Genomic DNA, 13,807 nt, shown 5'->3' with positions numbered 1-13,807 from the left:
TGGCCCTGGGAAGCCCAATCTTCCCCTCGGGTTGCGAGGGAAAGCTGGGGGTTGCGCTCGAGTCACTGCAGGGCCGAAGAGACCTCACCTAGGCGTGTGTCCGGGACCTAATATTCCTCTCCAGGGAAGGCAGGGATCTCGGGGTTGCATTCCAGGCTCCCCCGGGGAGTCAGGCCTCGTCTCGAGGGGAAGCCAAGGACTCCGCTCTCCTCTCGAGTCGCGACGCGGGTCTCTTGGAGCACCCTGAGCGGCCTCAAGGGAGTCCAGCCTCCTCTTCCGTTTGGAGAGAGGACCCGGGATTGCTCTCCAGGCCCTGCAGGAAAAGAAGGCCCTCAGCTCGCGAGGACGGGGGCGTCTCAGGGGTTTCCTCGAGCTGCGGCGCCAGTGTGTTGTTTCTCACGAGGTACGATGGGGAGCTCAGGGAGCCTCTCATGTGGTGCCGGGGAAGTCAGATCTTCATGCGCGTGGCGAGGGGGAGCGCGTCATTTTTCTCCAGTCATGGTAGGGGAATCGGGCCTCAAGAAGCGTGAAGAAGAACTCTCGAGGTTTTTCTCAGGTTACGGCAGGAAACCCTGGGTTCCGTCGACTTATGCCCGTGACCTCAGGGAGCTTTTCAGGGTGCCTCTGAGAAGTCAGGGATACTGTGCAGTTGGGAGGGGCGCTCCGAACTCCACTGGGTTTGGTGCAGTAGAAGAGGGCCTTATCTCGAGTTGAGGCAGGAACCTCATGGTTCCTCTCCATTTCTGAATCGGATCTCAGTGTCCATGCAGAGTTGGGACAGGAGAGTCAGGCCTCGTCTTGTGTGGAGGAATTTAACTCCTCTTGCCTCTCGAGTTGTTCACGGGGTGACAGGCCACTTGTCGATCTGTATGTGGAACTTGCGGGCTTTTCCAACGATGCAGGAGGGTGTCAGACCCCTTCGTTTTGTGCCTTCGTCCACAGGATTGCCTTCGAAGAGGTGTCCTAGCATTGGGTTCTTATCAAGAGCAGACAGGGAAATCGGGGTCTTTCGGCGTGTGGCACCAACCACAAGGCTACGTCTCGAATTTCCTCGTGAGACCGGCCTCATCCTGAGGTGCGCCGGGAAGGTCCAGAACCCCTTCCAGACAAAGCAGGGTAATCGACCCTCCCGTCGCGATCAGGAGGGGATAAGGGGCTCAGAACAAGCGGTGCACCGAACCTTGGTGTTCCCCTCGAGTGAGACCAGGGTGTCGGGGAACTTTTGTGCTAACATCAAAGTTGCCAATTATCGTTTTAAACTTCAAGATGGAACGTAGGGCTTCTACTGAGATGCTGTAGCTGGCAAGGGCCTCATCTTGCGATGACGGGGGAACCACGTGGTTTTCCTCGAGTTGCAGCGGGATTTTCGAATTACGACGGGGAATTCAGGTTTCCTCTTGTGTTGTCCCAGGGAAGTCCATTCTTCCATTTGAGGTGCGAGGGAGAGCAGGGGATTGCTCTCGAGTCACTTCATGGCAAATGAGACCTCATCTATGCTTGTGTCTAGGACCTAATGTTCCCCTCCAGGGGCGACAGGGATCTCGGGGTTGCATTCCAGACTCACCTGAGGAGTCAGGCCTGGTATATAGGGGAAGCAAAGAATTCCGCTCTCCTCTCGAGTCCCAACAGGTATCTCTTGGAGCCCACAGAGTGGCCTAAAGAGAGTCAGGCCTCCTGTGGAGTTTGAAGAGAGGCCTCGAGATTGCTCTCCAGGCCATGCAGGAAAAGAAGGCCTTCATCTCGCGATGACGGAGGCGTCTCGTGGGTTTTCTGGAGCTGGGGAGCCAGTGTGGGATTTCTCACGAGGTATGACGGGGAGCTCAGGGAGCCTCTCGTGTGGCGCCAGGGAAGTCAAGTCTCCATGCGAGTGGCGAGGGGGAACGCGTCATTGCTCTCGAGTCATGGTAGGGGAATCGGGATTCAAGATGCGTTGAAGGAGGATTTTCGAGGTCTTTCTCGGATTGCGTCAGGAAACCCTGTGTTCCCTCGACTTGTGCCAGTGACCTCAGGGAGCTTCTAAGGGTGCCTCTGAGAAGTCGCGATACTGTGGATTTGGGAGGGGCCTCTCGGGCCTCCACTGTTTTTGGTGTAATGGAAGAGGGCCTCATCTCGAGTGGAGTCAGGAACCTCAGGGTTCCTCTCCATTTCGGACTCCGATCGCAGGGTCCCTTCAGAGTTGGGACCGGAGAGTCAGGCCTCGTCTTGAGTGGAGGAATGGAACTCTGCTTGCCTCTCGAGTTGTTCATGGGATGACAGGCCTCTTGTCGAGCTGTGTGTGGAACCTGCGGCTTTTACCGAATGATGCATGGGAGTGTCAGTGACCCTTCGTTTTGTGCCTTCGTCCACAGGGTTGCCTTCGAAGAGGTGTCCGGGCATCGGGTTCTTCTCAAGAGTGGGCCGGGAAATCGGGGTATTTCGGCATGTGACACCACCCACGATGCTACATCTCGAATTTCCTCGTGAGACCGGCCTTATCCTTAGGTGCGCCGGGAATGTGGGGAACCCCTTCCAAACAAAGCAGGGGAATAGACCCTCCTGTCTCGAACAGGAGGGGAGAAGGTGCTCAGATGAAGTGGTGCGGGAACCTCGGTGTTCCTGTCGAGTGAGACCGGCGTGTCCGGGAACATTTGGTGTTGCATCAAGGGTGCAAAGTACCGTTTCGCACTTCAAGACGGAACGTGGTTCTTTTCTTGAGACGCCATAGCAGCAAGGGCCTCATCTTGGGATGACGTTGGAAACACGTGGTTTTTCTCGAGTTTCGGCGGGATTCTCGAGTTACGAAGGGGATTTCTGGCTTCCTCTTGTGTTGGCCCAGGGAAGCCCAATCTTCCATTCCAGTTGCGAGGGAGAGCTGGAGGTTGCGCTCGAGTCACTGCAGGGCAAAAGAAACCTCATCCAGGCTTGTGTCTAGGACCTAATGTTCCTCTCAAGGGATGACTGGGATCTTGGGGTTGCATTCTAGACTCACCCAGGAGTCAGGCGTCCTCTCGAGGGGAAACAAAGGACTTCTCTCTCTTCTCGAGTCGCGACGGGTATTTCTTGGAGCCCACTGAGTGGACTAAAGGGAGTCAAGCCTCCTCTGGAGTTTGGAGAGAGGACTCGGGATTGCACTCCAGGACATGCAGGAAAAGAAGGCCCTCATCTCACGATGACGGGGGGTGGGTCTCGGTGGTTTTACCGAGCTGCAGCGCCTGTGTTGGTTTCTCAGGAGGTACGACGGGGAGCTCAGGGAGCCTCTTGTGTGGCGCCAGGGAAGTTAGGTCTCGATGCGTGTGGCGAGGGGGAGCGCATCATTGCTCTCGAGTCATGGTAGGGGAATCAGGCCTCTAGACGCGTTGAAGGACTCTCAAGATCTCTCTCGGTCTTGGCAAGAATACCTGGGTTCCCTCGACTTGTGCCGGTGACCTCAGGGAGATTCTCCGGGTGCCTCTGAGAAGTCAGGGATACTGTGGAGTTGGGAAAGACCTCTCGGGACTCCACTGGGTTTGGTGAAATGGAAGGGGGCCTCATCTCGAGGGGAGGCAGGAACCTCAGGGTTCCTCTCCATTTCTGATTCCGATCGCAGCCCCCTGCATAGTTGGGAGAGGTGAGTCAGGCCTTGTCTTGTGTGCAGGAATGGACCTCCGCTTGCCTCTCGAGTTGTTCACTGGGTGACAGGCACTGGTTGAGCTGTATGAGCAACCTGCGGTCTTTTCCGGACGATGCACGGGGGTGTCAGTGCCCCTTCGTGTTGTGCCTTCATCCACACTATCTTCGAATAGGTGTCTGGGCATCGCGTTCTTATCAAGAGCGGATCGGGAAATCGCGGTCTTTCGGCATGTGGCACCACCATCGAGGCTACGTCTCGAATTTCCTCGTGAGACAGCCTCATCTGAGGTGCGTGGAGAAGGTCGGGAACCCCTTGCAGACAAAGCAGGGGAATTGACCCTCCTTTCGCGATCAGGAGGGGAAAAGGGGCTCAGATGAAGTGGTGCCAGGAACCTCGGTGTTCCCCTCTAGTGCGACCCGTATGTCGGGGAACTTTTGGGGTAGCATTAAGGGTGCCAAATATCATTTCGCACTTGAAGACAGAACGTGGGACTACTCTTGAGACGCTGGAGCGGGCAAGGGCCTCATCTTGCAATGACGGGGGAACCACGTGGTTTTTCTCAAGTTGAGGCGGAATTCTCGAATTACTACTGGGAATTCAGGCTTCCTCTTGTGTTGGCCCAGGGAGGTCCAATCTTCCATTCGGGTTGCGAGGGAAAGCTGGGGAGTGCTCTCGAGTTACTGCAGGGCAAAAGCGACCTCATCTAGCCTTGTGTTCAGGACCCAATGATCCTCTCCAAGGGCGACAGGGATCTCGGGTTTGCATTACAGACTCACCCGGGGAGTTAGGCCTCGTCTCGAGGGGAAGCAAAGGATTCGGCTATCCTCTCGAGTTGCGACGCGTATCTCTTGGAGCCCACTGAGTGGTCTAAAGGGAGTCAACCCTCCTCTTCAGTTTGGAGAGAGGACTCGGGATTGCTCTCCAGGCCATGCAGGAAAAGAAGGCCCACATCTCGAGATGACGGGGGCGTCTCGTGGGTTTTCTCGAGCTGCGGCGCCAGTGTGGGGTTTCTCACGAGGTACGACGGGGAGTTCAGGTAGCCTCTCGTGTGGCAACAGGGAAGTCAGGTCTCCATGGGCGGGGCAAGGGGGAGCGCGTCATTGCTCTCAAGTCAGGGTAGGGGAATCGGGCCTCATGACGGGTTGAAAAAGAACTCTCGATGTCTTTCTAGGGTTGCGGCAGGAAACCCTGGGTTCCCTTGACTTGTGCCGGTGACCTCAGGAAGCGTCTCAGGGTGCCTCTGAGAAGTCAGGGATACTGTGGATTTGGGAGAGGCCTCTCGGGACTCCTCTGGGTTTGGTGCAATGGAAGTGGGCCTCATCTCGAGTTGAGGCAGGAACCTCAGGGTTCTGCTCCTGACTTCCTGGAGGCCGGATCTGACTCAGATCGCAGGGTCCCTGCTGAGTTTGCTCAGGAGTGTCAGGTCTCGTGTTCTGCGGAGGAATGGAACTCCGCTTACATCTCAAGTTGTTCAAGGATAACACCACTTTTCGTGATGTGTGTGGAACCTGCGGGTTTTTCGGAGATGCACGGGGGCGTCAGTGCTCCTTCCTGTTGTGCCTTCATCCACAGGGTTGCCTTCGAAGAGGTGTCCGGGCATCGTGTTCTCCTCAAGTGCGGACCGGGAAATTGGGGTCTTTCAGCATGTTGCACCACCCACTAGGCTACGTCTCGAATTTTCTCGTGAGACCGGCCTCATCCTGAGGCGCGCAGGAAAGTCCGGGAACCCTTTCCAAACAAAGCAGGGGAATCGACCCTACTTTCGGGATCAGGAGGAGAGAAAGGGCTCAGATGAAGTAGTGCCGGGAACCTCGGTGCTCTCCTTGAGTGAAAGTCGGGTAACTTTTCTGGTTGCATCAAGGGTGCCAAGTACCGTTTCGCACTTCAAGACGGAACCTGGGACTTCTCTTGAGATGCTGTAGTGGGCAAGGGCCTCATCTAGCGCTGACGGGGGACCCACGTGTTTTTTCTCGAGTTGCGGCAGGATTCTTGAGTTACGATGGGGAATAAAGGTTTCCTCTTGTGTTGGCCCAGGGAAGTCCAATCTTCCATTCGAGTTGCAAGTGAGAGCTGGAGATTGCTCTCGAGTCACTGCAGGGCAAAATAGAGCTCATCTAGGTTTGTGTCCAGGACCGAGTTTTTCTCTCCAGGGGCGACAGGGATCTCGGGGTTGCATTCCAGACTCACCCGGGGAGTCAGGCCTCGTCTCGAAGGGAATGAATGGACTCCGCTCTCCTCTCGAGTTGCGACGGGTATCCCTTGGAGCCCAAGCGTGGCCTAAATGGAGTTAAGCCTACTGTGGAGTTTGGAGAGAGGACTCGGGATTGCTCTCTAGGCCATGCAGGAAAAGAAGGCCCTCATCTCACGATGACAGGGGCGTCTCATGTGTTTTCTCAAGGTGCAGTGCCTGGTTGGGGTTTCTCACGAGATAGGACGGGGAGCTCAGGGAGACTCCTGTGGTGCCACGGAAGTCAGGTCTCCATGGACGTGGCGTGGGGGAGCGCCTCATTGCTCTCGAGTCATGGTAGGGGAATCAAGCCTCAAGACGCTTCGAAGAAGAACTCTCGAGGTCTTTCTCGGGGTGTGGCAGGAAACCCTGGGTTCCCTCGACTTGTGCCCATGACCTCAGGGAGCTTAGCGGGGTTCCTCTGAGAAGTCAGGGATACTGTGGAGTTGAGAGGGGCTTCTCGGGACATCACAGGGACTGGTGCAATTGAAGAGGACCTAATCTCGGATTGAGGCAGTAACGTCAGGGTTCCTCTCCATTTCTGACTCGGATAGCAGGGTCCCTGCAGAGTTGGGACAGGAGAGTCAGACCTCGTCTTGTGTGGAGTAATGGAACTCCGCTTGCCTCTCGAGTTGTTCACGGGATGACAGGCCACCTGTCGAGTTGTATGTGGAACCTGCGGTTTTGGGGGACGATGCACAGGGGTGTCAGTGCCCCTTCGTGTTGTGCCTTCATCCACAGGGTTACCTTCGAAGAGGTGACCGGGCATCGGGATCTTATCAATAGCGGACCAGGAAATCGGGGTCTTTCGGCATGTGGCACCAACACGAGGCTACGTCTCGACTTCCCTCGTGAGACTGGCCTCATCCTGAGGTTCGCCGGGAAGTCTGGGAACCCCTTCCAGACAAAGCAGGGGAATCAACCCTCCTGTCGCCATCAGGAGGGGAGAAGAGGCTCAGCTGAAGCGGTGCTGGGAACCTCCATGTTCTCCTCGAGTGAGACCGGGGTGTCAGGGAAATTTGGGGGTCGCATCAAGGGTGCCAAGTACCGTTTCACACTTCAAGACGGAACATGGGACTTCCCTGGAGACGCTATAGCTGACAGGGGCCTCATATTTCGATGACGGAGGAGCCACGTTGTTTTTCTCCAGTTGCCTCGGGATTCTTGAATTACAATGGGGAATACAGGCTTCCTCTTGTGTTGGCCCAGGGAAGTCCAATCATCCATTCGAGTTGCGAGGGAGAGCTGGGGATTGCACTTGAGTCAATGCAGGACAAAAAAGACCTCATTTAGGCTTGTGTCCAGGACCGAGTTTTCCTCTACAGGGGCAACACGGATCTCGGGATCCCATTCCAGACTCACCCAAGTAGTCAGGCCTCGGCTCGAGGGGAAGCAACGGACTCTGCTCTCCTCTAGAGTAGCGACGTGTATCTCTTGGAGGCTACTGAGTGGCCTAAAGGGAGTCAGGCCTCCAGTGGAGTTTGGAGAGTGGACTCGGGATTGCTCTCTAGGTCATGTAGGAAAAGAAGGCCCTCATCTTACGATGATGGGGGCGTCTCGTGAGTTTTCTCGAGCGGCGGTGCCAGTGTGGGGTTTTCATGAGGTAGGACGGGGAGCACAGGGAGCCTCTCGTGTGGTGCCAGGGAAGTCAGGGCTTCATGAGTGTAGCAGAGGGAGCGCATCATTGCCCTCGAGTCATGGTAGGGGAATCAGGCCTCAAAATGCGTTGAAGAAGGACTCTTGAGTTCTTTCTATGGTGGCGGCAGTAAACCCTGTGTTCACGCGAATTGTGCTGGTGACCTCAGGGAGCTTCTCAGGGTGCCTCTGAGAAGTCAGGGATACTGTGGAGCTGGGACGCCTCTCTCGGGACTCCACTGGGTTTCGTGCAATGGAAGAGGTCCTAATCTCGAGTGGAGGCAGGAACCTCAGCGTTCCTCTCGTGACTTCACTGGCGCTGGTCTGATTCGGATCGCAAAGTCCCTGCAGAGTTGGGACAGGAGAGTCAGGCCTCGTCTTGTGTAGAGGAATGAAACCCCACTTGCCTCTCGAGTTCTTCAGGGGTGACAAGCCACTTGTTGAGCTGTATGTGGAACCTGCGGGTTTTTCCGGACGATGCACGAGGGTGTCAGTGCCCCTTCGTGTTGTGCCTTCACCCACAGGGTTGCCTTCGAAGAGGGGTCCGGGCCTCGGGTCCTTCTCAAGGGCGGACCGGGGAATCGGGGGCGTTCGGCATGTGGCCCCACCCACGTGGCTCGTCTCGAATGTCCTCGTGAGACCGGCCTCATCCTGAGGTGCGCCGGGAAGGCCCAGAACCCCTTCCAGACCACGCAGGGGAATCGCCTCTCCTGTCGCGATCAGGAGGGGAGAAGGGGCTCAGAGGAAGCGGTGCCGGGACCCTCGGTGTTCCCCTCGGGGGACCCCGGCGTGTCGGGGGACTTTTGGGGGTCGCAGGAAGGCTGTCAGGGACCGTTTCGCCCTTCAGGGCGGAACAGGGGACTTCCCTTGAGACGCCGTCGCGGGCAAGGGCCTCATCTTGCCAAGAGGTGGGAACCACGTGGTTTTTCTCGAGTTGCGGCGGCATTCTCGAGTTAGGACGGGGATCTCAGCCTTCCCCTTGGGTTGGCCCTGGGAAGCCCCATCTTCCCCTCGGGTTGCGAGGGAAAGCTGGGGGTTGCGCTCGGGTCACTGCAGGGCCGAAGAGACCTCACCTAGGCGTGTGTCCGGGACCTAATATTCCTCTCCAGGGAAGGCAGGGATCTCGGGGTTGCATTCCAGGCTCCCCCGGGGAGTCAGGCCTCGTCTCGAGGGGAAGCCAAGGACTCCGCTCTCCTCTCGAGTCGCGACGCGGGTCTCTTGGGGACCCCTGAGCGGCCTCAAGGGAGTCCAGCCTCCTCTTCCGTTTGGAGAGAGGACCCGGGATTGCTCTCCAGGCCATGCAGGAAAAGAAGGCCCTCATCTCGCGAGGACGGGGGCGTCTCAGGGGTTTCCTCGAGCTGCGGCGCCCGTGGGGGTTTTCTCCCGAGGCACGACGAGGATCTCAGGGAGCCTCTCGTGCGGCGCCAGGGAAGTCAGGTGTCCATGCGCGTGTCGAGGGGGAGCGTGTCATGGCTCTCGAGTCATGGTAGGGGAATCGCGACTCAAGACATTTTGAAGCACTCTCTCGGTCTTTCTCGAGTCGCGGTAGAAAACCCAGGGTTCCCTCAACTTGTGCCTGTGACCGCAGGGAGCTTCTCATTGTGCCTGTGAGAACTCAGGGATACTGTGGAGTTGGTAGGGGCCTCTTGGGACTCCACTGCGTGTGGTGCAATGGAAGAGGGCCTCATCTCGAGTGGACGCAGGAACCTCAGGCTTCCTCTCCGTTTCTGACTCGGATCCCATGGTCCCTGCAGAGTAGGCAAAAGAGAGTTACACCTAATCTTCTGTTGAGGAAGTGGAACTTCGTTTGCCTTTCGAGTTGTTTACAGGGTCACAGTCCACTTGTCGAAATGTCTGTGGAACCTGCGGGTTTTCTGGACGATGCACGCGGGTGTCAGTGCCCCTTCGTCTTGTGCCTTCATCCACAGGTTTTCCTTCAAAGAGGTGTGCTGGCATCGGGTTCTTTTCAAGAATGGACCGTGAAATTGGGGTCTTTCGGCATGTGGCACCACCCACGAGGCTACGTCTCGAACTTCCTCATGAGACCGGCCTCATCCTGAGGTGCGCCCGGAAGGTTGGGAACCCCTTGCAGACAGAGAAGGGGAGTCGACCCTCCTGTCGCAATCAGGAGAGGAGAAGGGGCTCAGATGAAGTGGTGCAGGGAACCTCGGTGTTCCCCTTGAGTGAGTCTGGTATGTCGCGGAACTTTTGGGGTCGCATCAAGGGTGCCAAGTACCGTTTCGCACTTCAGGATGGAACGTGGGACTTCTCTTGAGATGCTGTAGCGGACAAAGGGCCTCATCTTGCGATGACGAGGGAAGCACGTGGTTTTTCTCGAGTTGCGGTGGGATTCTCGAGTTACGACGGGGAATTCAGGCTTCCTCTTGTGTTGGCCCAGGAAGTCTAATCTTCCATTTGAGTTGCCAGGGAGAGCTGGGGATTGGGCTCCATTCACTGAAGTGCAAACTAGACCTCATCTACGCTTGTATCCAGGACTTAATGTTCCTCTCCATAGGCGACAGGGATTTGGGGTTGCATTCCATACTCACCCGGGGAGTCAGGCCTCATCTCGAGGGGAAGCAAAGGACTCCACTCTCTTCTCGAGTCGCGACATGTATCTCTTGGAGCCCACTGAGTGGTCTTCGCTCTGTAGGAGAGCTCTAGTGTACATAAGCCTGTACATAAGTGAACACAGACACTCTGTGTGCATGTTGCTGCGTACCCAAAATAGGGCCACAAGGAGCCTCATGCTCTCCATGCGGCGCGGAAGCTGTGTAGCCACGCAGCAGCTGAAGAATCCAACCAATTGCTCTTTTCTTACCTCTGACAGAGCTCGCATTGCCGTAGCCCTTGGCAGTTTGGAAACACTGGACCCTAACCCCTCTCAAAGTAGGCCTGGGTTCTAGTTCGAATAGAAAGTCAATAGCGGAGCTGAGGACAGGAACGCGGCAGTCATTTATCACACGCTCCTGCAGCCTGCTACTACAGGGACACTAACGCTAGAAGCTAGGAACGTCTTTGCAAGGTGCGCAAAGGACAAGGGAGAACCTCGACCCTGACTCTAGTATTTCAGTCCCCTGAGCAGATCTGAGGTTCTCCCGCTGTAGAAGCTAACCCATTCCTTTCAAATACAGGCTTCCTAACACAGGGCCAGTTGGCTGCTTGCTCTTCCACGAAGCAGGCTTCCTTAACTTGCAAACTGCGAATTCCGCTTAACAGCCTGGAGGAAAATCGCTTCTTGGAAGATTTTTTTCAGTGGCTGTATCCCCGGAGCTGGGGCCAAGCTAGGGGACCCATACTGACAAGGGAAGGCAAAACCACATCCAATGTCTTTGCTCTGGAGGACAGCTTTGGTGAGCCTAAGTCTTTCAGGAATATTTCTGGCTCCAACAGAGTCAAATTCTGTGTGTGAAGCTGCACAGCCAAAATAGGGGAACAGAGAGCCTGATTCTCTCTGTGTAGCTTTGAAGCTGTCATTCAAACAACAGCTTGAGAATCCATACAATGCTCTCCCTTACTGCTAAGAGAATTCTCATTGCTGTCGTCCTTGACAGTTCGTAGAAATCCGCACCCTAACCCTTCTCCAAGTAGGCCTGGGTCCTAGCTCGGAACAACAGGCAACGGCGGAGCTGAGGCCAGTAAGGCACAAGTGAGGTCTCACACACTCTTGCAGCCTGATCGTCCAGGAGCAGTAAGGCCTCTTTTTCCCTGTAGGAGGCTCGCTTGCCTTGCCTCCTGTGAACTGCATTTCCCAGCCTGGGCGCAAAGCTGTTCCTGGCGATTTTTTCTCAGGGGCTGTTTCCCTGGAGCTGGGTCGGACCTCAGGGGCCCAACTCACAGGGGAAGACAAAACCACATGGACAGGTCTATGCTCTGTAGGAGAGCTCTAGTGAACCTCATCTCTCAGGAACATTCTTGGCTTCTACAGAGACACCTCTGTGCATGAAGCTACACACCCAACATAGTGGCAAAGGGAGTCTGATTCTCTCCGTGGGTGCTGATGCTTTGTGGCAAAGCACCTGCTAAGAATCCGTCCGCATAGGCTTCCCTCACCTTGACAGAGGTCTCATTGCTGTAGTCCTTGGCAGTTTGGAAAGAAGCAGACCCTTACCCTTCACCAAGTAGGCCCTTGTCCTTGTTTGAATGGAAAGGCAGTAGCTGAGCTGAGGCCAGTAAGGCGCCAGTCAAGTCTGACATATTCCCGATGCCTGCTCCTTCATGGAAAATAACGTTAGAATCTGGGAATGTCTTTGCAAGGCTGGCAAAGGGCAGTCAGGAACCTGGACCCTGCCTCTGGAATTTCTATCTTCTCAGCACATCTGGCGGTCTCGGTCAGGAGAAACTAACCCATTCCTTGCAAATATAGGCTTCCAAACACAGGCCGGTTGGCTGTCTCTTCTTGCCGAAGGAAGCTTGCTTATCCCACCTCCTGCGAACTCCGCTTCCCAGCCTGGGGGATAAGAGGTTCTTGGAGATCTTTTCTCAGAGGCTGTTTCCACGGAGCAGGGGCCGATCCCGGAGACCCACACGCACAGGGGAAGGGAAAACCGCATGGATAAGTCTTTGCTCTCTAGGAGTGCTCTAGTGAACCTCAGTCTATGCGGAATGTTCTTGGCTCCAACGGGGACATCTCTGTGTGGGAAGCTGCATTGCCAACATAGAGACACAGAGACCTGATTCTCTCTGTGCAGCTTTGACGCTGTCGTTCAAACAACAAATTGAGAATCCACACAATGCTCTCCCTTACCACTGAGAGAGTTATCATTGCTGTAGCCCTTCGCAGTTTCTGGAAATCGGCACACAAACACTTCTCCAAGTAGGCCTGGGTTCAAGTTCAGATGAACATGCAATAGCGGAGCTGAGGCCAGTAAGGCACCAGTCAGGTGTCACACACTCTGGCAGCCTGCTCCTCCAGGGACAGTAAGGCCTCTATTTCCCTTCAGGAGGCTCGCTTGCCTTACTTCCTGTGAACAGCGTTTCCCAGCCTGGGCGGAAAGCAGTTCCTGGAGATCTTTTCTCAGGGGCTGTTTCCCCGGAGTTGGGGCGGACCTCGGGGACCCAACTCACAGGGGAAGGCAAAACCAAATGGACAGGTCTATGCTCTGTAGGAGATCTCTAGTCAACTGCCGGGGTCCAGCCCCAGCTGATCCAGGGTATTCAAAGCAGAGACGGCGTAGGCGAGGGTCAGGGAACAACTGCTTAATTAAACGTTAATTAAGGATATAAAGAGTAATAAAATGAGGATAGCTCAGTAGGAAAATTCAGTGGAGAAAAGAGGCTGAGTAGCTTGGTTTACGCGGGGGACCAATAAAACTTCAAGACAAGAAGCTTGCACCACTTACGTAGGCCGCAGGCGTCCTTCTGTTCTCCCGAAGGAGAGGAGACACTGAGGCCTCCCCGGTCGGATCTTAGAAGCCCAGGCAAAATTAGTAAGCTTGGTGGGTTCCGCGCTCCAGATGGAGACTCAACCAGAGTGAGAGAGAGAGAGAGACATGGGGAGACCAGTATTTCGAGAAACTGATCCCAATTCTTTATTTTCCATGGTCTACTTTTATGCACTGAGATGTTATGCAAAAGTCACGTGGGGTCAGCAGTCCTGACTTTTATCAAAGTCAGGTGCTTCATACAAAAGTATTCAGAGGTCTTAGGGGTGTTACATCATCTTCTGGCCGGGGGGCCTGCTGACAATTTACGACCCTCTCCTTGTGACAGCGGTCAGTCAACCAGGACACTTATTTCTCCAGGGGTGATTATTCTTAAAACAGACGCCACCCAAATAAAGTTACATTCCTATAGGGTGAGGGTGTAGTGGGTTTTAGTTAAGGAAAGAATTTACTTAGCCTAAGGTCTAACGTGATTTATATCAAAGGTTAATACTTATTTCTTCTATATATTCATTAATGTGTATAAGGGCAGGGGATGTGGAGACTTAGCAGTAAACATCAGCTCAACAAATGAAAAACCCTTCACCAATATGATTTCTAATCAGCCCATTACACTTATACTAATAATTTTCTAACTTTTCTAAGGAACCTGTTTTTAGAAGGTTTAAAGCATCTCGTGCCTCTCATGGTTGGGAGGCTGTGAGCAATCACATGTGGCCGGACAAGCCTGTCAGGCAGGCTAGAGAACCTTCAGAGGAGTTTGTAGGTTAAAACACTCTTGTCACACCCAGGGGTTTTTATCAACTGGAGCTCTAGGTTAACTCCTTCTCCGAAAGAGGTGGTGGGGGACAGCCCCCCGTAAAGTCAGAGGTGTAGGTGAGAGCACAAAGTAGTAAGGTAGGCAGGCTCTGGTGATGGGGGTAGATGCTCGAGGATTTCCAGGGGGACTCCTGAGGCTCGATCCCGCCTTTG

The sequence above is a fragment of the Bubalus kerabau genome, unplaced genomic scaffold (genome assembly GCF_029407905.1).
Source record: "Bubalus kerabau isolate K-KA32 ecotype Philippines breed swamp buffalo unplaced genomic scaffold, PCC_UOA_SB_1v2 scaffold_31, whole genome shotgun sequence".
Lineage (NCBI taxonomy): Eukaryota > Metazoa > Chordata > Mammalia > Artiodactyla > Bovidae > Bubalus > Bubalus kerabau.
Note: the sequence above shows the minus strand (reverse complement) of the source record.